General features: G+C 39.5%; 1 long non-coding RNA gene across 1 annotated transcript in view; it reads left to right on the top strand.

The window, feature by feature from the left end:
* Positions 1–990, top strand: part of LOC149469261 (uncharacterized) — a 43046-nt gene extending 42056 nt beyond the window's left edge. The window contains exon 3 of the long non-coding RNA XR_016311625.1: positions 30–990. This is a non-coding gene — a long non-coding RNA (uncharacterized LOC149469261). The remainder of the gene's footprint in view (positions 1–29) is intronic.
* Positions 991–19486: the final 18496 nt, after the last annotated feature.

Genomic DNA, 19486 nt, shown 5'->3' on the forward strand with positions numbered 1-19486 from the left:
ACAATATGTTCAATTCCTGTTATCTTTAGTACATTGTCAAACATCTCAGAAGGTCAACACTGAAGAAAACCTTGATGAGACACAAGCAGTGGAGGGAGGTGAGGAAGCCATTATACAAGAGGTCCCAGTCTGTGGTGGAGACATCATGTCCAAGCTCTTCACAAATATACGTACATGTAAGTATACATTTTGAACAATAAGCATAAACAGATGTACACCAAGGCATCATTAGCATATTATCCTCTACAGATTAGTCATGACAGGCCTACAACATGAAGATACTCTCAACATGGGAAAAGGCCTGAAAATAATGAGATGGACAAAGCCATAAAGTCCTTCATGGACAAGATGACCACCTCTAGAAGACAGGAGAGAAAGGATCCATTCTGTGATCCCAATAACACAAATGCATCCTTTTTGAGGACAATTTATCATGTGCTAGAAAAAGCTCCAGTAGAGAAGAAGTTGAGGATCCATCTGGGTATATTTAATTATGTGGGAGGATGTGTTAGAGCTGCCATGTCAGGAAGTCCATTGCCTAATATTAGCCAGAGTGATCCCCCTCAGAGGCCATAACACCAATATCAGTATCAGAGTCCACCTTATCCAAAATCCCCTTTTAATTCATACAGATCTATGCACCATACCCAGGCGATTCCTTATGTTATTTCCTTTCCTGCTTAGTCCTCACAGTCAACATATCCTCCAAGTTCAAAGCCCATCTCACATTCCTCAGATGGTTCACAAGCACTTAGACAATCCAGCTCTGAGTCTTCTTTCCAACTTTCTACCTCATTTTGCTAGCCTCCCAATCCTTTTTATCAGGATTTGTAACTGACCAGCAGAACATTTTTTGTTAAGTTTGCATGGCTTATGCATTGTGAAAACATGCTTTGATAAATAAAAAGAAAAAAAAAACTGAAGCAAAAAAACCCCTTTATTTTGCATAAATTTTGTGCATTTTATATAGTTGTTCCTACAGGTTATGAAAAGCAGAATAAAACAAATCTGTTTTGAACATATTATGTTAACTTTGTGTATTTTATTCTATCAAACATAAAACATGAAATACCTACAAATAGCAAACATCTAATTAACAGAACTTAATTATTTCACATATGGCATCATAGGACATTTTTATGGGAAATCATACAAATACAAATTTGCACAACATCACACATATTGGTATTGCTATGGAACCTCTCCTGCTGGAGATAGAAAGTAGTCCCCAAATTTGTCCCGCATGGCTATGTATGAGCTCCATTCTCTCACTCTGCTTTACTGTACGGAGTGCAGGTTGAACTCTGCTTCTTCCTCAAGGTTTATTCCCTCCTTATCCCAGACAATATTATGTAGAATGCAGCAGGCTTCAATTACTACCTTAGCATTTTCTAGGCTGAGTTGCAAGGTTGTTTGGAAAACACGCCATTTACTTGACAATATGCTAAAAGCACATTCAATGAGCTGCCTTGCATGGCTCAGCCTGTAGTTAAAAGATCCTCTTCTTATCATCCAGATTACTTTTCACATAAGGCCTAAGCAAGTATCTGGAAAGGGCAAAAGCCTCGTCTGCAACCAGCAGGAAAGGTCCTTCTGTTCCAGGCAGGGGCTGATCAGACGTTATGTTGAATTGCCCTTCTCGCAGTCTTCCACCCGTTACAGACTCCTGGAACACTCTGGAATCAGAACCGCTACCAGCAGGAAAGGTCCTTCTGTTCCAGGCAGGGGCTGATTAGACGTTATGTTGAATTGCCCTTCTCGCAGTCTTCCACCCATTACAGACTCCTGGAACACTCTGGAATCAGAACCGCTACCAGCAGGAAAGGTCCTTCTGTTCCAGGCAGGGGCTGATTAGACGTTATGTTGAATAGGCAATCTTGCAGAAGGGCATCTCGCAGTCTTCTACCCATTACAGACTCCTGGAACACTCTGGAATCAGAACTGCTACCATATGTCCCAAATTCCACAGCTATACATTTATAATTGCTATCACAGATAGCCATGAGAACCAAAGAGAAATATTTCTTTTAATTATAAAATCTTGATCCTGAACCAGCAGGCATGCGAATGTGCTTCCCATCAAGGGCTCTTATCCAGTTTGGAAAGTTTGCCTAATTCCAAAAACCATCAGCTATTCTTCACCACATGTTTCCATCTGGGAATGGCATGGCATCGCTGATGGACACGGCTCTTCCAAGATAGGTAAGCAGGTATCATGCACTATCTTCGAAATAGTTGAAATGCCCAGTAGGAAGGAATGGTTTAATGGGGTATAGGACTGGCCAGTTGAAAGAACCTATAAAGAAATTAATATATTTTTAGCTTCTATCTGCAGCAGCATTTAAGTATAAAATACCATTTTTGAAAACATTATTTTTATAATATATATATATCTTCTTTTTTTTTTTGAGGACAGTACTGTTTACATTTCAATACTAGACCATAATAACAAAAAAAATGAATGACTTCTTACCTCAAGGCCACTTACAGGCATTCATCTGCAGACACACACCTTCTCATGTTGGTATGTACTCGATGCAGCTGTGGGTGCAGCTTGTCCAGTAAGTAGTCGAATGTGGTCACAGACATCCTGGTGAAGTTGAAAAATTTGTAAGGTACTGTTGGAGATGAGCATAGTGCAGAGCCACAAATCCTTCAGAAGGCCTCTTTAGCAGCATAGGATGGATCCAATATGTACGACGACTCTTAGCCACAATTTTGTTTCAGACTCTCCTCATAAAACCAAACATGACAATGTCATGCTGTCCCAAAAATTGTGTGAATTAATTGCTAAACTGCAGCACAAACCCGCTAGCACCAAGGACACAGAAGGAAAAAGTGAAACATACTCACTCACTGAAACTGCAATGCAGCATGGGAAGAGCAATGCTTCCTGGCTATTATCACCAAGACTGAAGACAACGGGCGTCAATGGATGGAAAAGCAGATGCAAAAACGAATGGAAATGGATGTTAACAGAAACATTGATGGATATTAATGGAATGGAAGATGGATAAAACAATGGATGTGAACTGATGTGAATCTGTTTTTAACGTAGCTTAACTGATGATGCCATTGTGAAAGAGGCATAATAGATGAACAGCATACTAATGACAGCTGACCATACATGTTGCAATCAGATTCTAAAATCTCCTTAGAATTACCAACATTTAATATTAGAACCCATATAAGCAATCCATTCAGTTCTTTTCAAATCAGCTAAGCCCTTGCGTTGGCAGATCTTCAAGAGATGAAACAATCATTTCCGCACAGTTCTTACAACTGAAATATGTAAAAACATTTATTATTTTTCACAGTTCACCCCAAGAGAATGTGGAGAAATACAAACTGTTAACTAACTGATATATACTCATAAACTGTAACACTTTCTGGCTTTAAGGCCAACATCTTATTACACAGTTCAAATACATACAGTACAGGGGCGGACTGACCATTCTAGCACTTGGCCACTGCCCGAGAGCCCAGGGTCAGTAGGGGGCCCCATGAAATGCCCCTGCTACCTTTTATAGGCTTTTTTGGGTGTGCTTTGAGTGTGGGCAAGGACACAGGGGCCCCATGATCCCCTATTGCCCGGGGGCCCCATGAGTTGTCAGTTCGTCCATGATACAGTATATGGGAAAACGTTTACCTGCTAACTGATTTGTATTTTTATCTACCTATCCCATAGATTTGCAATGCCCTGCCCGAGAGCACAGCCAGTCTGGGAGTTATTTCTGTTATAGTTAGGCAACACATCCTTCTTACCTCCTTATCTAAAGCCTGTGATTGAACAAAGATGATGCAACAAAAAACTGATGAAGTCATCTTTCTCCACTTGTCAGAATGTTCCTTTCTCATCACATGGCTCATCAAATTGGCTATCAGTGCTGCCTCTCCCTTTCCCAGTCTGAACAGAGGATTATGGAGCTGTGTCTGTGTGCTTTGGTTTGTATTAGACCTCTTTTTTCCCTTATACAAGTCAATAGGAATTCAAAAGCAGCTCGAAGCAGGTTAATGCAGTTAAGAAGGAGGTCAAATGCAAGCCAGAAGGAGGTTGGTTTCAGGTTGAACTTATTTTGGTTGAACTTACTTTTCAGCACATCGGGTATTATGCCAGTTGTATTTAAAAACACATTTAGTGGTATATTTATAAAGCATTGAATGAGGCATTGAACAAGGTGATGTCAGCTGACAGCGGGCTTTAGGTTGCTGATGGAGGATTCTGGGTCACAGGAGTGAGAACTAAATGCACTCCTGTGACCCTCAAGAGAAGTATGGCCAAAAAAGCTTTGAACATACTTCTCTTTTAAGCATGTTCAATGCCTTCCAGTGTCTGAAGCTTTTCCACTGCAAAGTTTGTAAATATTAATACATACAGTAAGCAATACTATATCCAAAGTATTAAAACAAGAAAAAAAGTTTTTTCAATGATTCTAAACTAAGTCCTTTCTTCCCTCACTCTATATTTAATTTTTGTTGTTGTTAATAATAAATTAAGGATTTTTGTCAAAATCCCTAAAAATAATTTTTAGTAGTTAAAGTGGTTGTAAAGGCTCAAGGTTTCTTAACTTCATGCATTATATGCATGAAGCTAAAAAACATGTGTGCAGCAGTGCCCCCAGCACCTTCAATACTTTCCTGAGCTTCATCGCAAACCATTAATGTGCACAACAGCCTTCACTGATCTGGGTCTCTGCCTCCTCATTGGCTGAGACAGCAAGCAGGAGCCATTGGCTCCCATTGCTGTCAATCACAGCCGGTCAGTCAATGAGGAGAGAGAGGGGCAGTGGCCAAGTTGTGTTTCCATGTGTGAATAGATACATGGAGCAGTGGTGCCCCCATAGCTGGGAGCACCCAACAGAAAGGAGCCAGGAGTGGCTGCGGGGGACCCGAGAAGAGGAGGACCCAGACAAAATCACTGCACACAGCGGGTAATTATAACATGTTTGTTATTTTGCAAAAAAAAAAAAATTAACCTTTAGTATCGCATTAAATTCGTATTAGATTTTGTGCTGATCCTAGTGGCTTACAGCCTGTTTCATAGTTTTTGATATAGCAGGGTTTTCAGATCTACTCATGAAATGCATGTATGTATGTAACCCTCTACAATTCACACTTTCTGGCACCCAAGTCTTCCTGTGAATTTATTAAAAACAAACACCCATTTTTAAAAGGGGAGTGAATTCTCATTGCAGCGCACAAGCCTAATGTAACATGGTGGGAATATAGTTGAATTATGGGAGATTCATACAGACTGACCAATATGTGGGACTTTGAAAGAAGTACACTTTGCAGACTTTATCAATGGGGATGATTTACAAAAGGATTACAAGCTATTCAAAAAGCAAAGTGTATATTCCCTACAATGGGAATGTTGGTAAATGGAGTAAACTTATGTTTACCTTAAATACCCAATCATGTGTGAGGAAAGTAAAAAAGACAGGATTTCAGCCAGCACATGACCGGGTATGCAAAGTTTACACAGCTTCAGCTTCTTTGCTAACATTCTTCTTGCAAAGTGAACATACACTTTGCAAAGTGAATGGAATTGTATGTAGTCATAAGCAATAATGAGAGCTTTTAATGTAATTTCTAAGGGTTTATACAATAAACACCAAAAAGAAAAAAAATGGAATATATTACACAGAGCCAAGGACCCCCATGATCAGTTCACTTTAAATGTCATTGCAGGGCTGTCAACATTCTAAAGTGCATGATCAAAACGACAGCATTAGGTTCAAAAAAGAACTGCAAGCTCACTGCAATATTTACAAAAAATATTGAAATTTCAAGAATAGCTGTTGATGTAAATCTGGAATAGATGCAAATTTTATGCTTTATGTTTATAAACATAAAAAGCAAGTCACTAAAAAAAGTAATAAAATGTATTAATAGTAAATGTGATTCAACTGGCTGCGGAGGTAGTGGCTTATTGACTTGGAACTTGAAAATGTCTGACTGTGTAGATAAGTGCTGACAATTTACTGGAGAGAACCACTCAGAAACAAGCATTTGTAAAAATATGAATATCCACACTTATGTTCTTATAGTAGTACAGCCTTTCCTCTCAGTAATAGGTGTATGTGCTGTTATTTAGTTGTATTTTCACCCTGGTACGCTAAAAATGTCAACCTGGTATCAGAATGTAAAGCTCAAGGAACGTGGCCCTGTCTGAGTCTTGATAATTGATAGTCTACCTGGACTGCTGCAGGAAAACAACATGGTTAATTAACTATGCCTTTGTTTTTCTTTCATGTAATTTTGACAGACCCAGGGGCGGACTGACCATTTGGAAACTTGTGCACTGCCCGAGGGCCCGGGGTCAGTAGGGGGCCCCATGAGATGCCCCTGGTACCTTTTTCATAGGCTTTTTTGAGTTTGGGCAAGGACACAGGGGCCCCATGGTCCCCTATTGCCCGGGGGCCCCATGAGTTGTCAGTCCGCCCCTGAACAGACCTTTAGTGATATGAAAGTTTTTGAGTGTCTCTTATTAGAACTGAGCTCAGGGAGATGGTACAACCTGTCAGGGAGATAGAGAAGTAAATAATAAAAAATCTGGCGTACGTTAACCACTTGCCTATATCACCCCTTCCTGCCCAGGTCAATTTTCAGCTTTCAGCGCTGTCGCACTTTGAATGACAATTACGTGGTAATGTGACACTGTACCCATATGAAATTCTTAGCATTTTTTTCACACAAATAGAGCTTTATTTTGGTGGTATTTAATTGCCACAGGGTGTTTTATTTTTTGCGCTATAGACAAAAAAAGAGAAAAAATTTGAAAAATAAAAGTTTTTCTTTGTTTCTATTGTACAATTTTGCAAACAGGTAATTTTTCTCCTTCACTGATGTGCATTGATTAGGCTGCACTGTTAGGCAGCAAGGATGGGCACTGATAGGCAGCACTGATGGGCACTGATGAGGTGGCACGGATAGGCAGCACTGTGTTCCTCCCCACACAAAAAACAGAGACAGCAGAGGGAGCCATTGACTCCTGCTACTGTCAATCAAGTTGGGGCAGCGGGGTCTGAGCTGCGCTATGTGTGTCTATGGATGCACACATCCTGGCTTGGGAAAGTGCCTGCACGTGTGCCACCTAAAGCCTGGTACACACTATCATAAAATTGGATGAAAAATACTGCTTTTGAAGTGATTGTATGATAATCTGATTGTTGGTACACAGCTTTTGTTCAAAATTGTTTAAAGGGACAAACACAAACTTTTTTTTCGCATGATACCAGATTGTACAATTTTTGTTTAATCAGTACAATATTTGTCTGAAACAAATCAGAAGAGCAAGACCACGTAGAAACAAGACAATACAATACAACACATTAAATCACTTCTGAAGTTGTATTCTGTTGTACGAGAATTTTCGGAACTTTAGTAACCTTTTCATTTTCAATACAAGACTAGCATGCAAAAAAGAAAAAAAGGGATGATCATTGGTGTGATATTTTTATTGTGTGTACCAGGCTTTAGAAAGTGGCTTCCTATGGTGGTGCATAGAGAAAAGGAGGAGCTGAGAGCACTGGTGGGGGACTTAAGAGGAAGAAGTTAATTTCTGCTCTGTGCAATACCATTTATGCCAAGTATAACATTTTTATTATATTAGTAAAAAAAAAGGAATTTTACAACCTCCTAACGAAAAAAAAACAGTAATTGCTATGCGAGCTGTTTTTTTTCTGTAAATACCTGATCAGTTTAAAGCTATCACAGGTTAAACAGTCAAAAATAAGTATCTTGGCAAGTAAACCTATACTATATTGCAAAAAGTATTGGGACGTCTGCCTTTACATGCACAAGAACTTTAATGGCTTCCCAATGTTAGTCCGCAGGGTTCAATATTGGATTGTCCCACCCTTTGCAGCTATAACAGCTTCTGGGAAGGCTGTCCACAAGGTTTAAGAGTGTGTCTAGGGGAATATTTGACCATTCTTCCAGATGCGTATTTGTGATGTCAGGTACTGATGTCAGACGAGAAGGCCTGGTTCACAGTCTGTTCTAATTCATCCCAAAAGTGTTCTATTGGGTTGCAGGCCAGTCAAGTTCCTCCACCCCAAACTCACTCATCCATGTCTTTATGAACCTTGCTTTGTACACTGGTGCGCAGTCATGTTGTAACAGGAAGGGGCCATCCCCAAACTGTTCCCACAAAATTGGGAGCATGAAATTGTCCAAAATGTCTTGGTATGCTGACGTCTTACGAGCTCCATTCACTGGAACTAAGCTCAACCCCTGAAAAACAACCCCACACCATAATCCCCCCTCCACCAAACTTACACTTGGCACAATGAAGTCAGCCAAGTTCCATTCTCCTGGAAACCGCCAAACCCAGACACATCCATCAGATTGCCAGACAGAGAAGCATGATTCGTCACTTCAGAGAACACATCTCCACCACTCTAGAGTCCAGTGGCAGCGTGCTTTACACCACTGCATCTGACACTTTACATTGCACTTGGTGATGTAGGTCTTGGATGCAGGTGCTCGGCCATGGGAACCCATTCCATGAAGCTCTCTACGCACTGTTGTGAAAATCTGAAGTCTGCATGCCTAAGTGTTTGATTTTATACACCTGTGGCCATGTATATGATTGGAATACCTGAATCCAATGATTCTTAATACTGTCTCAATACTTTTGGCAATATAGTGTAGGTCAGGTAGTACAAAACAGCAGTTGTAAAGCGATATGTTGAATTTGGGCTGTAATTTACTTGTACTAGAGCCTGCTTTCACCACAGAGCTGCATGCAGTCCTTTGCATTCATCACAGAGGTTTTTGGCATATGGTCAGTGCTCTAGCACTTCTTGTGTACACAGACTGAATAGTATTCACCTGATCTGAATGTGCAATACTGCTTGCAATGAATATAAACTGTAATGGATATGTTAGTGCATGTCAAACTGCTGGTGGCAATGGGCACCAACATATATCTGCAGAGAGGTAGTCTTTCATCTGTAAGTACAAGCCCTACTTTCAATGGGTGTTTTAATTAGCATGCATTACTTGTTTTACAAATCGTCACCCTAAAATCTAATAAAAATAAGTATCCATAAAGAATGAATTTTGTGTGGTGTCCAGAACCTTTAGACAAACAGGATTTAAAAAAAAGAATACATGCCTAATTAAAGCAGACACTTTTTTCTACTCAAGTGTCACTGTCTGATAGTAATACCTCCTATGTAGCAATCTTCAAAGATCTCTGAATTTCCTTTGGCCTTCTCTGTTCCATGTTTCTACCGAGAGAGTAATTCTATATATGTTTTTGTGGTCTGGATCCCGCTATTCAAGGAAATGGGCAGAAGGGTCAGGAGCAGCAGGGATACATTACATTTAAGCTTAGTGTAAATGTTTTTTACACATATAACAACATACTAAGTGCAAGTTCATGGGGGATTATGACCTATAGGTTAAGTGGAGAAACTGTTAAAATATTTATATTTTTACATAAATACAATGGCTTCCATGAAAATAATGTAAAAATATGCTAAACCAGAACTTACTTCCTATTGGTTTTAAATACTATAGTACGTTTAAGTATATTTAATGTAAATCATTTGTTGATAGAAGTTGACTTATCTCAGAAATACTGCACTTTAACCCAGACCTGGTATTTAACAGTAATATTTAACATTTTAGGCTCCATGGCGCACACTTCCAGGTTGTGGCTTTGCACTCATGCATATTGTAATCTTGGTGAACCAACTGTGAACTGTGAATTTGATTCACATGTATTTTACATTGTAACCTATACTGCTAAAATGCAGGGTACCTAGAAAACTAATATAATATATATATACTATATAAACAGTCAGGTCCATAAATATTGGGACATCAACACAATTCTAACATTTTTGGCTCTATGGATTTGAAATGAAACGAACAAGATGTGCTTTAACTGCAGACTGTCAGCTTTAATTTGAGGGTATTTACATCCAAATCAGGTGAACGGTGTAGGAATTACAACAGTTTGCATATGTGCCTCCCACTTGTTAACCGTTTCAATACCGTGCAATTTTACACCTTCCTGCCCAGGCCATTTTTCAGGTTTCAGCGCTCTCACACTTTGAATGACAATTGCGCAGTCATACAACATTGTACCCAAACTAAAATTTTATCATTTTCTTCACACAACTAGAGCTTTCTTTTGGTGGTATTTAATCACCGCTGGGGTTTTTATTTTTTGCTAAATTAACAAAAAAAGACCAAAAATTTTGAAAAAAAAACACATTTTTCTTTGTTTCTGTTATAAAAGTTTACAAATAAATAATTGTTCTTCATAAATTTAGGCCGAGATGTATTCTGCTACATGTCTTTGGTGAAAATAACCCAAATTAGGATGTATTATTTAGTTTGTAGGAAAGTTATAGAGTTCACAAACTATGGTATAGATCTGAATATTGATCAATCCTGAAGTACTGACAGCCAATCTAATTTCTTGAGGTCCAAGAATGTCAGAATAGTACAGATATCCCCAAATGACCCCTTTTTGCTGAGTAGACAGTCGGACGTACTTCATAAGAGGCATGGCGAGTTTTTTGAAGTTGTATTTTTTTGTCATAATTTTTCAGAAAATGAAAAAATGAAAAATATTATTTTCACTATTTTTTTTTTTACATACTGTCACCAGTGCAGTACAGCGTCATCATATAACTGGCATGGCAGTGAACAGGGACACTGACTGGTGACAGTATGAAAAAAAAAAAAAATTATATTTTTTTTTAATTTTTTTTTATTTTTTTATTATATTTAATTTTTTATTACATTTTTTTTTTATTTTTTTTAAGATTTTTTTTCATATTTTACTATGACCAAAATAGTACAATGTTACCATAGTAACATTGTACTACTTTGGGGAAGTGATCAGTATTTTTTTTTTTTTTCTTTTTTTTTTTACACAATTTGCTTATAGCAAAGAATTACTTTGCTATAAGCAAGCATTTAGCTGAATGAAATCGATTCATTCAGCTTTTTTTTTTTTTTTTTTTTTTGTGCTTAGCTGTGATTTGGTCACAGCTAATCACATGACATGTGCATGTGATTAGCTGTGACCATTCACAGCTAGGCACTAGTATACAATGGATGGCATCATGAATGAAGCCATCCATTGTATACAACTGTCATGTGACCTGCTGTGATTGGTCGCGGCAGGTCACATGGTACCGGCAACGGGAGCCGGTACTCGGATCTGTCATCGGCCGTGTCCGAGGTGCACGGGCGGTGACAGATCCCGCTGCTGCGCCGCTCTGCAATAGCGCAAACGGCGCATGTGCGGGAGCACGCCAAATGGCGTGGACCCGGAAAGCTGCAGCGCTTTTCAAGCCGCCAAACGGCTATTGGCCGGGCGGCTAATGGTTAAGGGACCAAAAGTAATGGGACAATTGGCTTCTCAGCTGTTCCATGGCCAGGTGTGTGTTATTCCCCCATTATCCCAATTACAATGAGCAGATAAAAGGTCCAGAGTTCATTTCAAGTGTGCTATTTGCATTTGGAAGCTGTTGCTGTCAACTCTCAAGATGAGATCCAAAGAGCTGTTACTATCAGTGAAGCAAGCCATCATTAGGCTGAAAAAAACAAAACAAACCCATCAGAGAGATAGCAAAAACATTAGGCATGGCCAAAACAGCTGTTTGGAACAGTCTTAAAAAGAAGGAACGCACTGGTGAGACCACGGAAAACAACTGTGGTGCATGACGAAGAATTCTTTCCCTGGTGAAGAAAACACCCTTCACAACAGTTGGCCAGATCAAGAACACGCTCCAGGAGGTAGGTGTATGTGTGTCAAAGTCAACAATCAAGAGAAGACTTCACCAGAGTGAATACAGAGGGTTCACCACAAGATGTAAACCATTGGTGAGCCTCAAAAACAGGAAGGCCAGACTAGAGTTTGCCAAACGACATCTAAAAAAGCCTTCACAGTTCTGGAACAACATCCTATGGACAGATGAGACCAAGATCAACTTGTACCAGAGTGATGGGAAGAGAAGAGTATGGAGAAGGAAAGGAACTGCTCATGATCCTAAGTATACCACCTCATCAGTGAAGCATGGTGGTGGTAGTGTCATGGCGTGGGCATGTATGGCTGCCAATGGAACTGGTTCTCTTGTATTTATTGATGATGTGACTGCTGAAAAAAGCAGCAGGATGAATTCTGAAGTGTTTCGGGCAATATTATCTGCTCATATTCAGCCAAATGCTTCACAACTCATTGGACGCCGCTTCACAGTGCAGATGGACAATGACCCAAAGCAGACTGCAAAAGCAACCAAAGAGTTTTTTAAGGGAAAGAAGTGGAATGTTATGCAATGGCCAAGTCAATCACCTGACCTGAATCCGATTGAGCATGCATTTCACTTGCTGAAGACAAAACTGAAGGGAAAATGCCCCAAGAACAAGCAGGAACTGAAGACAGCTGCAGTAGAGGCCTGGCAGAGCATCACCAGGGATGAAACCCAGCGTCTGGTGATGTCTATGCGTTCCAGACTTCAGGCTGTAATTGACTGCAAAGGATTAGCAACCAAGTATTAAAAAGTGAAAGTTTGATTTATGATTATTATTCTGTTCCATTACTTTTGGTCCCTTAACAAGTGGGGGGCACATATGCAAACTGTTGTAATTCCTACACCGTTCACCTGATTTTGATGTAAATACCCTCAAATTAAAGCTGACAGTCTGCAGTTAAAGCACATCTTGTTTGTTTCATTTCAAATCCATTGTGGTGGTGTATAGAGCCAAAAATGTTAGAATTGTGTCCATGTCCCAATATTTATGGACCTGACTGTATATATATATATAATAGTTGTATTCTTATATATAATTATATTGTTTTTGTCTGCTCACATTTTAACAAAAAATAATAAATGCACATTGTTTTGCATTTATTATTACAAATATGCATTTATTATTTTTTGTTTGTGGATCCTCTAAAGCATTGCATCAGTGATCAGCAGATTGCTGGTGCCATGCAGGTCTCCCCCTGACCTGTCAGTATATCTACTTTCTCATACATCCCGTACGGGTAAGAAAATACTTACATGCAGGAAGGCTCAGTGAACTACAATAGTGCTGTGGAGTGTCATGGTAGTTCATTGAAAACTATAAGCCGGTAGCCTCAAAGGCTGCTGGGCCTTATATCTTTCCCATTCATAAAATAATGTGAATGAGCGATGTGGCAGGATGGGCAGAGCCTTGCATGACTGTGTTTTTTTTTAATTGTTACAGCTAGTGAAAGGGAGAAGATCCCCCGCTAGCTGTCACAATGGATATCGGGGGGGGGGGGGGGGGCGGTATGTAATACCTTACATCTAGGCACCTTTGTATTAGTGGCCACAAACAAGATAATAATAATAATAAAATTCAAGAATCCTTTTTGCTACAGTTAAAAAATGTTCACACTTTTTTTAAATATTACACATGAACACACACGCATAACATATACAGTTCACATTTGAAATCCCTAATAAATTTTGATAAAGTCAGGTGACGAAACACGTGTCAGGGTCGGCCCACACGACATGTTCTTTTATGAGGCATCCACCTTACATCCCAGGTGACATATTGCTCACGTGTAGCAAGGAGGATCGGGTGAGACATTCGATTCATGTGACATACAGATACCCTTAACAGTTACTGTGGATATTTTGGCATGCTTTCATTTATTTCATGTGAGTGCAATACTTTCTACCCAATAAATGGTTTTTAACAGATTCACGCTATGAGTTTCCTTTACATCTTTCCTTGAATATGGAGTGTAATAGTTTGGAGGATGTCCCGCCATCATATCAGTCTCTAATTGATGAAGGGCTTGTTGATTGATGATCTGCACTACGCTGACACTCACTATAAGCGTTATTGCCTATCAGGTTTGGATGGGCCATGATATCTGGTGAGTGCTACTGAATTGGGCGAGGTTTCCTCTGGAGCACGTGGTGATATCTGAGTGCACTTTACTCAATCAATTATCGTTATGTAGTTCACGTGGTGATTTCGTTGGATCAATAAGGACTTTGCACTTTGTCACAATTTTCATTTTTCAGTTGATGGACTTATGTCAAATAATTTACATATTTGTGTATTATTATTATTATATTATTATACAGTATTTATATAGCACCAAAGGGTATGCTCAGCGCTGTACAGTATCAAGGGGGACAAAACATGAGACAAGACAGTAACAATACACTACACAAGGGGTTCGAGGGCCCTGCTCTTTCGAGCTTACAATCTAGGAGGGAGGGGAAGGTGGCACAGGAGGAGATGGCTGTGGGGGATGGAGTGGTGGGTGGAGTGGAGGAGGTTAGTTGTTAGGTGAGGTCGGGTGTTAGGTGAGGTTGGGGTAGGCTTCCCTGAAGAGGAGGGTTTTCAGGGTGCGCCTGAAGGTGAGGAGGGTAGGTGACAGTCTGATGGATTGGGGTAGGGAGTTCCAGAGGATGGGGGAAGTCCTGGAGAAGTCCTGCAATCGGGCGTGGGAGGAGGAGACCAGGGAGCTAGAGAGCAGGAGGTCCTGTGAGGAGCGGAGGGTACAGGTAGGGTAGTATCTGGGTATCAGGTCAGTTATGTAGTTCAGGGCGGCATTGTGAATGGCCTTGTAGGTCAGGGTTAGCAGCTTGAACATGATGCGTTGGGCAATCGGGAGCCAATGAAGGGATTGGCAGAGGGGGGAGGCAGATGTGGAGCGCTTGGTGAGGTGGATGAGTCTGGCCGCTGAGTTTAGGATCAACTGGAGTGGGGATAGCGTTCGTTTGGGTAGGCCAGTGAGAAGGGAGTTGCAGTAGTCCAGGCGTGAGATGATGAGGGAGTGTACGAGTTGTTTGGTGTTGTCTGGGGTATATTTACAGTGTTATATTTTGTGTCATATTTTCACTCTGCTAGTGTTTTTTATATATATATAATTTTTTTTTTGCGCTGCTTTTATTCATCATTAGTTGATTCTTTACTTATACTGTGCACCTGGTATATTATCTATTTTGATTGTATTGTACGCAGTATATGCTTGATTACCCATTATCATTGTTTGATGATTGTATCTTTTTGGCAACTATATGTCAAATGTATGGAGAAGTAAAACTAATAGAAACATTTTCAAATAAAATTTGAAAAGAAAATATGACCCCTCAGTCTAAATTCAGCCAAATAAAAGGTTAAGTTAAAAAAAGTTAAACAAGTTTTCAGTGGTGATCAATCAAATAAACATATACAAACCTTTCAGTGTTGATTTTTTGTGTTTCTTTTTCTTCTGGATGAGGACAAATAAGGATCTGCTGCATATGCACCTTGCTTACTTTTTGAAGAAAAACACCGGAGTCAGTGTAGTAATGGTATCTGAGATTAGTAAATTCTAATCTCTAGTCCAATGATATGACCCAGAATTTGAGCTCCCCTCTGAACACTCTCTGTATGCAGTTATTATGTTCTTCTCATATTCTCCAGCTGCTCCAGTTACCTCTCACAACCTCACAATCCTATGGGTTATTTGGATTTTACCTATAATGACCTTACAGTGTTTATGGCAGAGGAAGTTAGAATGTAAGTTATTTTGATAGCAGGGACTGGTATGAGTTATTCACTGTGCTGAAGACTTTTTAGTGCTGTATATATTAGTAAGACAAATAAATATATCGTTTCTTGGTTTTAAGAAGCTTGAGGGCTAAAAAAACTTTGCCTTTTGTGTCAATATTACGCAAAGAAATATCTGGGCATAATTTAGTAAAATATTAACTACAGTAGTGAGTCCATCAATGGATTGGGTAACTGAAAAAAATGAATCTATGGTTAGACCAACTAGAACTGATATTTCAATCACGATTCACCGCTGGTGAATAAAGTAACTTAATGTCACAGAAACACTGAGGTCTATTTACTACACTGAATACGTAAATAGTGTTGCTTTCGTGCCTTCTGTTTCTATAAGGTGCTCTGCTGAATGTGCATGCCAACATTTTTCTGAAAAATGAATTGAAATAACAAAAATTAAAGTGACCTCATGTACTGAGTTAAACAGCATGTCAAAAGAAAAAGATGTACAGTATGTGCAGATATCTATTACTTAGATCTCCATGTTTGACAAGCCACATGTAATAAACATAGAAAAATTATACAAAATACCATACATGGTTGTTCGAATATCAAACTTTAGAGTTGTGAAAGCTGGTTTCTCATTAGAAATCATGGAAGTATTTGGATTGTGGGATCCAAGTGAAGAATTTGGATGTAGGAAACTGCATGGTGCAATACCACTGTTTTAAAAGTGTTTAATTATTTATTTTACATTGAGTGAACTCACATGGAGCCCAAAAATCCCTTTTCTTGCACAGCAGTGGCTGGGAAAACACCTTCTTTGGGAAAGGGTCACTCCACTCAGCAGTAAGCTGGTGTTTAGAGAGAAGGTTCAAGTTTATTTTGGGTTCTCTCTTGAAGGACCTGACTATGGTTGAATGAAGCACAAACTGGTAACTGCACAATACACAAGCTGTCCATCTAATGTTTACAAAAACAGAATGTGTTCCCTTTAAAACAGAACTGTAGTTCTGCTGTTCTTTCAGGTATGCACAGTATACTTGCCTGTTGTAGCATTTGCAGACATTATGACAGACTTAGCTGCCTGTTTGATTTCCTTCAGTGCTGACAGAACTGTCCCTTGCTGTCCCTCATATATCTGTCCAGTAACATCTTCTTCCAGTTTTCTTCTGGGTTACAATAATTTCTCTTCAGCCATTGGTTGGCCACAATTGATGTAGCTTATGTGCATGAGGGCAGACACTAGACTAGACACTCAACTTTTTAATTGGCACCTGACAGATTCCAGAGTATGAGCTGGTACACTGCACTGTACATGCAACATAGGCAGTGTACACTATTAAAACAATTGATAGGAGACAGCGAAAAGTTTTTTCTGCTAACAAATTTCAACATTCTATCATTTTTCTTTTTACACTAAACTTTCTCTAATCTCTCACCAGACATTAGGCCCCATTCACATACTGTATGGGTGATTTGGAATTGTGGGCAGAATCTCTATGATTCTGCCTGCAAATCCAAATTATTGCAAAACACACAATGCGCATTTGGGTGCCATTCATGTTGAATGGCAGTCCAAATGCAATGTGATTTTGCCATGATTGTTGAGTAACAAAACAAGTGAAAAAACTCAAGTGCAAAATCCGCTCTGGCTCAGGGCCAAAATTTGGTCCCAGAACGCCTTTGCAGCAACAATCAATTCTAGGGCAACCCATTCAAGTGAATGGACTGCCTTATGCGTGACATGCGTTTATGCAAAATCTTGAACAGGAATGCAAGTTCCTGCTGCACGTAGTGTGAATGAAGCCTTAAAGACAGTAAGTAATTTACTCATCCTTGCTTTGACTGTCTACTGCCAAGACTGCCCATTGCATGATATAGACAACATTTGCATGTAGATATTTAGTACATTTTAGAGATCTTCCTGCAGCTGGTAAATCTCTGTAAATAGTATTGTGTACTTGCTTGCGTTTAACCTACACATTGTGTGCCTGTCAAAGACAGTGCTTGAATCACTTATGTCTGTTGGGAATTTTAGACTTTGTATGGTTAGCTTAAAGTAGATTTTATAGGTTTCCATGCAGAGATATAGTAAATCACCTAAGGGTCTTTTGTATTATGAGCCCTTAACACTACTCACAGGGTGTGTACAGGATGCACTGACTTATACTTGTAGCTGGGTGTTACTTAATCTCCTGCCACTAGTCTGCAGTGGTTGCTCTTGTCCATCTTGTCAAACATATAGACAGGAAGGAAGGAGTCTAAGGAGCGTAAAGTCTAGAGACTTTCCCTGTGCAGATGTCCTTTACCATTATAGGACCTTAAAGTGGTACCAAAGGCAAATTCAAAAATAACATAAATGATTCAGTCTGTCAGTAGCATTAACAAAGTAGCTTTGTTTTTCTTTGTCCCCACTGTACTTGTCAACCCAACTGTTATTTTTCAACTTCCTCTAATAGACCAAGCTGTGTAGCAAAAGTGGCGGTTAGAGGGACGAAACAAACCATTTAACACTGACAGGGGCTCTTGTAATGGTCAGCTTTTATTCATTTAGGTAAAACCTTTATCCCAAAAGCATGTGTCTATAGCTGCCTAACAAATGTAAGCTGGGATTTGGCTTTAACTTGGTAGTCATTTATGTAAAGTCTAAATCCACCAGTCCATCTAAAACTACCCTGTACGGGATGCTGCTGTGGGGCTGCCTTGACTCCGCTTTCTGCTGCATCTGTCCCCCGACCTGCCTTCTTCTTCTCCCGTACTATCTTTACAATTGATTTCTCCTTTTTCTTTTTTCTCTTCCCTGTAGACTCTTTTCTTCTTTTTTTCTGGTTGGGTTTATACTTTTGGTTACACGGAGTTTCCACATTTTGTTATATATATTTCGTCTGGGGATGCACCCTGTGAACCTATGTTCTCTTTTGTTTTTCTCTATACTTCTGTAATATGTGTTATTGAAACACTTCCATTTTGTTGTTGTTTAGACTTATTGTCATTCATCCGCATGGACTATCGATACTCCTATGATGTTTTTCTAGCCACTTATTTGTCCATGTTATTATTATTTCTCATGTTTTGTATTGTTAACATTGCTGTAAAATATAATAAAGACAAATTTGCCTTTAAAACTACCCTGTGCAGACAGTGCTGCTGTCCAAGCATGTCTCTTAAAACAGGAAGTGTACTACTGGCCGAATCACCAGGTGAAAATGAAAGAAAACAAAAATACTAAAAAACTAGTTCAACCATGACATCTAAGGATTGGTAAAGCTGCAATATAGTAAATATTTATTTATTGGGTTTAAATAAACTTTTATCCACCCCACTTTTGGGAATGGGAATTCAGGAAAAGCCCAGGTATTGGGACCCAAGACTGTATTACTGATTAGCAGGAGAGCAACTAAAAGAACACCTGACCATTGGAGAGCACTTAAGTCTGACTTACAGAAAATTGCACATCCATTAATTGGATTCTGCAAATAAGCAACCATGCAAGTACAGCATTAATCAAAAGCTAACCTTATTGGACATTCAGTATCTGTTGGAGCAGGGAAGAGGGGTGAAAGTGCTGTTAAACATTAAGGGTATGTATACCCTTGTGGAGTCTGCTACTAGCATGAGCAATGGGAAAGTTAAAATGTTGATAGTTCTATAGGTCCATGAGAAGTGTGAGGGTTAGTACTAAAGGGCACCATTAAATATAAGGGGGAACTGTGTGAAACATCCCATGGGCTGTGCAGGTTGTTCTGAGGTAAGTTATTGCTATCCCCTAGAACCAGTACCTGGGTGTGTGAACATTGCAAGTGTAAAGTGAGAAAAGTGAGTTGTACTACTAGTTCTCAGCCACTCAAAACCAGGCAGACCCCAAAGGCCTCCATGATGGCATCATATGTCCCACCCAGGAGGCTGACTTGACCTTGCCCTCATACTAAATACTTGAACATACATATTTGTATAACCAGTATTGATA

The sequence above is a fragment of the Staurois parvus genome, unplaced genomic scaffold, assembly GCF_062004578.1.
Source record: "Staurois parvus isolate SC_StPar_1 unplaced genomic scaffold, SC_StPar_1.0 ptg000078l, whole genome shotgun sequence".
Classification (NCBI taxonomy): Eukaryota; Metazoa; Chordata; class Amphibia; order Anura; family Ranidae; genus Staurois; species Staurois parvus.